General features: G+C 46.1%; 1 protein-coding gene across 1 annotated transcript in view; it reads right to left on the reverse strand.

Moving 5' to 3' along the window:
* Positions 1 to 6782, reverse strand: part of LOC144755276 (zinc finger protein castor homolog 1-like) — a 49321-nt gene extending 42539 nt beyond the window's left edge. Inside the window, exon 1 of the mRNA XM_078644048.1 lies at positions 6492 to 6782. The gene's annotated coding sequence lies outside the window, so the exon portion shown is untranslated. The remainder of the gene's footprint in view (positions 1 to 6491) is intronic.
* Positions 6783 to 8674: the final 1892 nt, after the last annotated feature.

Raw genomic sequence — 8674 nt, forward strand, 5'->3', positions numbered from 1 at the left:
CTACCGCCTAATGGGAGTCTATTTTCAGCATAGCATATAGCTGACTAATAGTAAGAGAGGCGCGCTGCGCATTATTTTGCATTTTACTCACAAGCATTTGTTTGTTTATATTGGAGCTACCCAATTTTAAAACTGTTTGTTCTCCGTTTTTTTAAACAATGTGATCTCCTCGCTTCCCCGGTCCACCACTGATTCGATCAGCTTATCGTGGAGGGAAGACGATTACAGGAGCACACCGGAAGTGACTACGACTTCCGCTGTGCATCCTGCACCAATCAGGGGCCCGGCATCATAAAAGCTGCAGTGAGAATCGCACTCCCTAGCTGACTAATAGTAAGAGAGGCGCGCTGCGCTTTATTTTGCATTTTACTCACAAGCATTTGTTTGTTTATATTGGAGCTACCCACTTTTAAAACTGTCTGTTCGCCATTTTTTTAAACCATTTGATCTCCTCGATTCCCCGGTCCACCACTGATTTGATCAGCTTGTTGTGGGGGGAAGACGATTACAGGAGCACACCGGAAGTGACTACGACTTCCGCTGTGCATCCTGCACCAATCAGACGGGCCCTCAGAAGTTCAAAGAGGTTGGTGGGATAGGAGCGCAGCGGACGAGCGCAGCGGGCACATCCTCAGCACGCCGAAGACTCGATTAAAACAAGCCCACCTGCGCCCGTCCGCGCCTGTTCCTCGCCAACTCGCCATGAACCCTGGCATTACCAGGAGTGATATAGTAAGCTACTCCAGGGAAGCACTATTAAATCTCCAGTTCACTAATGATACTTGTAAGAAGCTCCTCCTAACACACAGGAAGGGCTGTTTTAAATGCCCTTGCGGCTTTTCCCTTCCTAAGCTCTTGACACTTCCGTCCCATATTGCAGAAGCCCCCCAAAAAATTAAGATTGCGCAGCTAAATATAAGGTCCCTACAAAAATATCATCTGGAAGTCCACGACTTAATAACTAATCATGCCTTAGATATTCTATTCCTCACTGAGACCTGGCTGCAAGACGACATGCACTCAGTCATTAACTTAGCCACACCCATAGGGTATTCTACCTACACACTTAATAGGCAAGCTAGGGGAGGAGGAATAGCAATGATTGCTAAGTCCCAATACTCGTGCCTATTCTCCAAATTAGACATTACAGGTTGTGAATGTGCCCGTTTTAATGTCAAAATTAACCCGCAATTTACTCTTTCGGGCATCCTGATATATAGGCCCCCCGGACAAGATAACATCTTTATAAAATCTCTCCTTGACACAGTGTGCGCCTTGGTGACAGTAACAGCAAATTTTAATATTGTAGGAGACTTAAATATTCACTTCGACCTTAGCAGTGACAAGAAGATAGATACTCTACTGGCTGATCTAGCTGCATTCCAACTCAGTCAGCTAGTCAGTGGCCCCACACATAGCGGAGGGCACCTTCTTGACCCCATTTTCTCCAATCTAACGGACACGACAGTAGATTCACCTGTCCCCATGCCCTGGACAGATCACCGATTGGTGACCATGACAGTCCCCACCGGAGAAATACCCAATATCTATGATGCACAGCGTGTGCTCAAAAGACCATGGAGAAAGCTTCGCCTAGAAGATCTGCATTCTCACCTCATAGCCGACCCTCACATCGATAACGTAGACCCAAACTTGGGTTATGAGGGCTTCTGTAGCTGGATCAATCAGGCCCTAGATGCCCTCATTCCGGCTAAATGGATTAGGACACGCTCACAGGAATCTAGCCCATGGTACAATGAAGACCTTTTCTCCCTTAAGAAAGAGTGTAAAACCGCTGAGCGTAAATGGAGGAAAGAATATGACCCAGTACTTAAAGTCATATACGTCCAAGCACAAAAAAACTACCATCGTAATATTTGCAGAACTCGAGCCGCATATTACGCGAAGGAGATTAGCAGTAGTCAGAATACCTCCAAAACCATCTTCAAAATACTAAAAGAACTCAGTACCAAAAAATTGGTTGAAAAGTCTAACCCTTCACTCTCGCTATGCGAGAATTTAGCATCCTTCTTCATGGATAAAATCCAGAAGATTTATAACTCTTTCCCAACAGTACCGTACACTAAAGGACTGGACGCCATGACCACTCCCAAGCTCACAGACATACCTGCGCTTAGTCCAGAGGACTTTTGCAAACTTTGCAAAAAAATTAACTCCGGTTCGCCTGCAGATCCCCTAAAACCTGCACAATTTAGAGCAGCAGACTGGACAGTACTGGGCCCTCTTTGGGATATAATTAACTTGTCCTTCTCCACTGCCACGATTCCCTCCAGGTGGAAACAGGCATGGGTCACTCCAGTTTTAAAAAAACCTACGCTAGATCCCACTCTGTCTGAAAATTTTAGACCTATATCACTGCTCCCATGGCCAGCTAAAGTGGCAGAGTCCCATGTCAACACCATCTTGACAAAATTTCTTGTGACCAATTCTATACTTGATAGGTCTCAACATGGCTTTCGTGCTGGCCACAGCACCGAAATAGCTCTCCTGAGTGTGACGGAGCACCTCCGAGCCATATTAGACTCTGGCGAGACGGCAGCACTGATTTTGTTAGATCTCAGTGCTGCCTTCCATACGGTATCACACGAGGTGCTGCTGTACAGGTTAGAGGCGGCAGGAATAGCGGGACAAGCCCTCAACTGGCTTAAAGCATTCCTCTGTGGGAGATCCTTTAGGGTGTCCATCCCCCCATTCCTCTCTAAAGAGCGTTCCATCAGACAGGGTGTCCCCCAGGGTTCAGCGCTCAGCCCCACCCTATTTAACCTATATGTTCGACCACTAGCTGAGGTAGCCAGGAGAGGGGGACTGTCGCTGGTATCCTATGCTGACGACACTCAGCTAGTGGTGACACTAAGGGATACGGGTGGCCTGAGTGCACAGAACTTCAAACAGAGTCTCACCGACATTACTAGCTGGTTGACATATAACTTCCTACAGCTTAACGCTGGGAAGACAGAGGTACTGGTTGTGGGAAAAGAGGCAGCAGCCTGGGGCGACATATGGTGGCCGGAGTCACTCGGCAAACTGCCCGACTCAAAAATCTTGGAGTATGGGTGGATTCTGCCCTTAACTTCACTCATCAGACAAGAAAGGTTGCTGCCACATGCTTTGGGATCTTACGGAACCTTAAGCCAATCCTTAAGTTCTTTGACCCTCAGACGCGTCAACTCGTAGTGCAGGCTACTATCCTCTCTCGGCTGGACTACGCAAGCTCGCTCCTTCTAGGGGTAAACATGGCTGAGAAAGCAAGACTGCAACGAGTTCAAAATGCAGCAGTAAGAGCTCTGACGGGCCTTCCTCGGCATCAATCAGTGGCAAGTGCGTTAACCAAACTCCACTGGCTTCCAGTTGAGAAGAGGATACACTTCAAGACTTTATGTCTCGCATTTAAAATTCTGAAAACCGCTTCTCCACCTATGCTGAGTCCGCTACTAACACCGTATACTCCTCAACGTACACTGCGCTCGGAAGGACAAAACCTTGCAGTCATCCCTCGTGTCAAGTTATCTCGGATGGGTGTCCGCTCCTTCCGATATTTGGCAGCCAAGCTCTGGAATACCTTACCTCCCCAGATCCGTGGCCTGAATGACCTTCTGCCTTTTAGGAAAGCGTTAAAAACCCACCTCTTCTGCCAATAAATGTTCATGTTGTATAGTGGCAATCTACATCCACAGCTACTCCCCCCCCCCCCCCCTGTATTAGTGTAAGCGCCGGGATGCCCCTTTGCTGGGGCAGCCGAGCGCTATAGAAATATATATAACATAACATAACATATGAGAGAGGGTCAGTCAGGAAATGAAGTATGCTATAAAATACGATAGATAAGAACAGATTAGCACACTACAACACTAAAACCAGCCAGTGGTGAAAGGATCTGCCCAGCACTAAAAGCCGGAATGTAACCCCTTCCATCAAGAGGCAAATTACAAGCTGAACAGTAATGCCTGATGTAGAATTATAGAGCAGTTTTACCACTCAGAAATACCAGCTCGGGGGTAAAACCCTAGCACAGTTCTACCTGCCAAAAGAAGGTGGAATATCTACCTGGTAATGGGGGAAAAAGTGCACAGACAGGGGGCATAATTTCCCATCTCGCATGCTACTCCCCATTTGGCAATTAAATCTTATTATCTCACAGTAATGTAGGGGGGATAAAGTCTGATGTCGATAATTTGGGGCGTGGATTTCCCAACTCATAGTTACCATTCAATATGTGTTGAGTCATTATACTCATTAAAAGAATTGACTTACAGTCATGGTTTGCTGGAAAGAGTTCCTGCCCACTAATGCAAGTTAAAAATAGCTTCTATATGTAAGATGACACTCTTTACCAGTGCATCTGTCAACAATTGTTGTCATGTTTAACAGAAATCGCTGACCAACAGAGCCAATGCAGTGTCTGTAGAGTTGGTGCTATGCGGCTTATCCTCTGGATTATAATAAAATAGAAAATTTCAAATCAATATATGGCATGTTATTGTTGTTTAAATGCATTTTTATGGTTCTGTTTTACACCAAAAACCAGTTAAAGAAGACAATCATGCGCAACAAGCATCAATTTCAGCAAATACATATTAAAGGTACACCGATTCATTTGTACGAAGATCAATACATTCAACCAGGCATAGAGGCACAAAAAAACAACATCTGTGGATGGACCTGAAGCAGCCCTTACAAGTATAACCTCATACTGCTTAATCCGGCTGGACCAGCCAGTCCATTGTACCATCCGTTGAATCAACACAGTCTCCTGTGGTTTCCAGCCCATAGACAGCCCTTCACCACCCCCAGATCTTGTGGAATTTACGGGGGTAACCTCTACTGTGGTAGGTCACTTTTTTGGCTGACATGTAAAAGTCCATCCCTCATCTCCAGGGAGGGGACTTCTCGCTATGACCCTTTTTGCCACCACTAAACAGGAGCTTGAAACAGGGGAGATACACGTCATTTGGTATTCCCAACAAGATTTATTTTGGGTCAAGGGAAACCTCCGGGTAGCTGTGCGCCTTATAAATTGAATAAATAAATAAATAAATAAAGTGGGAGTGAAGTATGTGTGAAAGTTCCTTAGTGATACCATTCCAGTAGGCCTGTATTTGAGGACATTCCCACAGTGTAGGTATATAGGTTCCCACTGCTTCAGCACATCTTAAACAGGTGGATGTGGGTGCCCTACCCATGTTATGTAGTTGGCAGCGATCATAGTAGACCCTATGTAGAATTTTACATTGGATGAGAAGTAGGCATGCCTTAATAGCAACCTCGTGAGGGAGCATCAATGTGGATTCCCAGTCAATGTCTTCAAATTTACCCAGGTCTCATACCCACCTCTCCCGTACTCGGTGCAGCAAGTCTGGCATATTATTGTTAATCGTTCTGTATGTCTGGGATATGGCACCCCTGCCCATTTCTTCCATTAAGATACGTCCTTCAAGGGGTGTATACTACAGGATCTCCGTCTCTCTGAGCCACTCTGCCTGCCATGCATGATGGGATTGTGCGTATTTTAAGAAGTGGGTTGGATGTAGCTAATAGTCCAATTGAGCCATAGAGAAGGGCATAAACTCCCCTGCCTCAAGGATATCGCCTACTTCGGAAGTTACTATTGTGTCCCATGCACCAAAACCTTGCAATTTGCCCACCTCCCTCAACCATGTCCCTTTCCAAAGGGGCATTTCTCGTTGTAATCTTATGTGCACCGCCCCAACCCCCTAGCGTTCTCATCGCCTTACCCCACATAACTAGGGCCACCTATGTCGCTGGTGCCAGCCTTTGGGTGCCCTTTCCGCCATAGAGGTAGTGTAGAGAAGAATGCTTTTACAGCCCTATGCATTCAAGTCGAATGTCGGGTGATCCTGGGGGGCATAAATCCAGTTGTTAATATTAACTAGGTGTGTCGCCCATTAGTTGCAGCCTTCAATATGTTTTGGGAAATGTTCATGTTACAGGAAATTATTCTTATAGTCATTGTTCATGGTGGGTCCTACGGCACATTTGCAGCATTGTAAATGTTGAGTACAGATACCATTTTTATAAGTCTCAAAAAAATGAAAGTTGAATTCAAATCCGTGTTTGCGGGTGGTAGGTCCCTGTAGAAAGCATAAATGCTTACCTCTATACCGAAGCATTTTTTGCAGGGTTTGCAACTGTACGTTAATGCGTGTAGCCTACAGGTTAACAACCCCTGCTCAGCCAGTCCAGCCCATGTAGGCTGAAGGGGAACTAAAGCCCGCTCAGCTCAATAGACGTTGAGTGTCTGTGATTATCATATTTACATGAATTTTAGTTTAACTGCAAAAGAACACCACTTAACTTCTACCTTACAATGTTAAAAAAGTATTTAATGCCAGTCGTTACAGGACTTGCACCACTTCCTATTTATTCTCATTCTATAGAAAAAAGTTAGAAGATTCTTGCCCTGAAAACACATAGATGAAGGCAGCCCAATGGTCATGGCGTTAGGTGCTTACCTGACGGCGGTCGATGTTTCTCTTCTCAAAGTGTCACACTTTGATTGTACTTTCAGTGTGATGTCCTCCCAAAATTCTAAAGAAGTATCTTCCTCGCCGTGACAGGAAGAACAATGAGGCTTTAAGGGGATGGGAAACAACACGTACCTTCTAACACACATGCCCTAATCACGAGACACTAATCGCCAGGACATGCGGGAACAGAACACCTACAAAGCACCCGAACAAAACGAAGCAAATACTACTTCCCCTTCATGAGCTGTTGGTGTATTTTTACTGAGTATGCTCACGAAGCAAAGCCTTTCCAAACTGAAAAAAAAGGTAAAAGGCAAATGATATAAAAGAAGGACTGCAGTTCCACAATTGATAGTCAGAGAAGACGGACTACGGCAAGGCTTCGAAACACGGAACAGCTTAGTACATTGGTCAAGTCTGAGTTCCGATGACCCCTGGGGGTCAACGAGGCCTGCTCAGGGCGTCTGCAGACTGAATTGAATAAAGTATATAGTATTTGGTAAAATTTAAAAACTGTTTCTATGTTTGACTGTGAATTAAGCAAAACATCAAACAGGTAGACAAATTATTTTTAGTTTGATATTCTTTTCACTCTCGAAGGTCATTAAAAGTGTGTGTTTCTGCCTGTCTGAGCATCTGCAACTGTGTGTGTTTAATTCCACAAAGCCAGAGCACAATTTCAACAGAAGACTTTTGAATACAAAGGTCTCGCATTTGCTAGCGTTTAAACTACTGGCATTGTAAATGACAATGCCTTTTATTTATGTGTTTTTAAAAGGAACACAAATATAAAAGGCATTGTTGTTTTTAATGCCAAGAGCTCAAACTCTTGCAAATGCGAGACCACTTTAATCGTGGCCACGCCCCTTTTTTAAAGACGCTGCTCGCATATTCAGGCTACAGTGAGCAGCCTCTAAACAAAGGGGCGTGGACAAGATTAAAGTGAAAAAAAATGCAATTTCAAAAGATTCTGTAGCACGGCCGCTAAAGTGAAAGCGGACCGCACTGTATATTAAATATTAAAAAATTGAATAAGCGTGTCCGCTATAGTTAAAGCAGACCTCTGCTGTAATTTGAATAAATACATCTATATCTATATCTATCTATCTATACTATTATTATAAAGGAAGAACTTTGCACCTTTGAGGCGGGTAAACTCGGGAACCACAGCGCCAATCCACACACCCGATACATCACTGTAATCATCAGGGTGTGCAGATGGACATAGGCTGTATAAAGTATAAAAATATGGGTTATTTAAAAAATTAACATTAAAAAAAAGTAGTCCCTTCGAAGTAGCGCCGGCCGCGACCTGCGTGCTGACGTCAGGAGCGCGGGGAGGAGCGGCGTCCAGGAACGCGAGGAGGAGTGGCGGACATGGCGCGGGGGAGGAGCGGTGGTGAACGGCGGAATGGCGGTGAGGACCGGCGGACAGGCGGGAGGAGCGGTAAGCGGCAAGGAGCGGTGGAGCGGTGAAATGAGGAACGCGAGGGAGGAGCGGCGGCTGAGGTAAGGCTCCGGGCAGGCGGGGGTCGGGGCAGGCGGGGGACGGGGCGGGCGGGGGCCCGGGCTGCTTGACAATGTCGGGGCGGGCGGGGGGCCGGGCTGCTGCACAATGTCGGGGCGGGCGGGGGTCGGGGAAGCCTGATTGCTCCCGGACAAGGTCGGGACGGGCTGCTAGTACTAATATAATAAAGAGAGAGCCCAAACCTTTGAGGCGGGTAATCTCAAGAACCACAGCGCCAATCACAACACCCAATACAGCGTTGGAAAGGCCAGTTGCAGCAGAAGGACATAGGCTATGCAGACGCCCACCATATACATTTAAAAGGTAAAAGAACCGTGCCAGCAAAGTAGTCCCTTGTGGGCGTGTCTGCGTTGTGCTGTGGGCGTTTGCTGGGGGCGTGACAAATGCTGGGGGCGTGTGTGGCACGTTCCGCCCTTCATGCCATGTCTAATATCGTGTGCTAATCCCACCCTGCTCCCTTTGAATACCCCTGCACCCCATAATCATAACCCACCCTTACTCCTTAAAATACCCCAACACCCTTAAACACTAACCCATCTTAACCCTATAAATATACCCTGTACCCCAAAACCCAAACCTATCCCTAAACCCTAAAAATACTCCTGTACCCCAAAACCCAAACCTAGCCCTGAACTCTATA

This window comes from Lissotriton helveticus, chromosome 5_1 (assembly GCF_964261635.1).
Source record: "Lissotriton helveticus chromosome 5_1, aLisHel1.1, whole genome shotgun sequence".
NCBI lineage: Eukaryota > Metazoa > Chordata > Amphibia > Caudata > Salamandridae > Lissotriton > Lissotriton helveticus.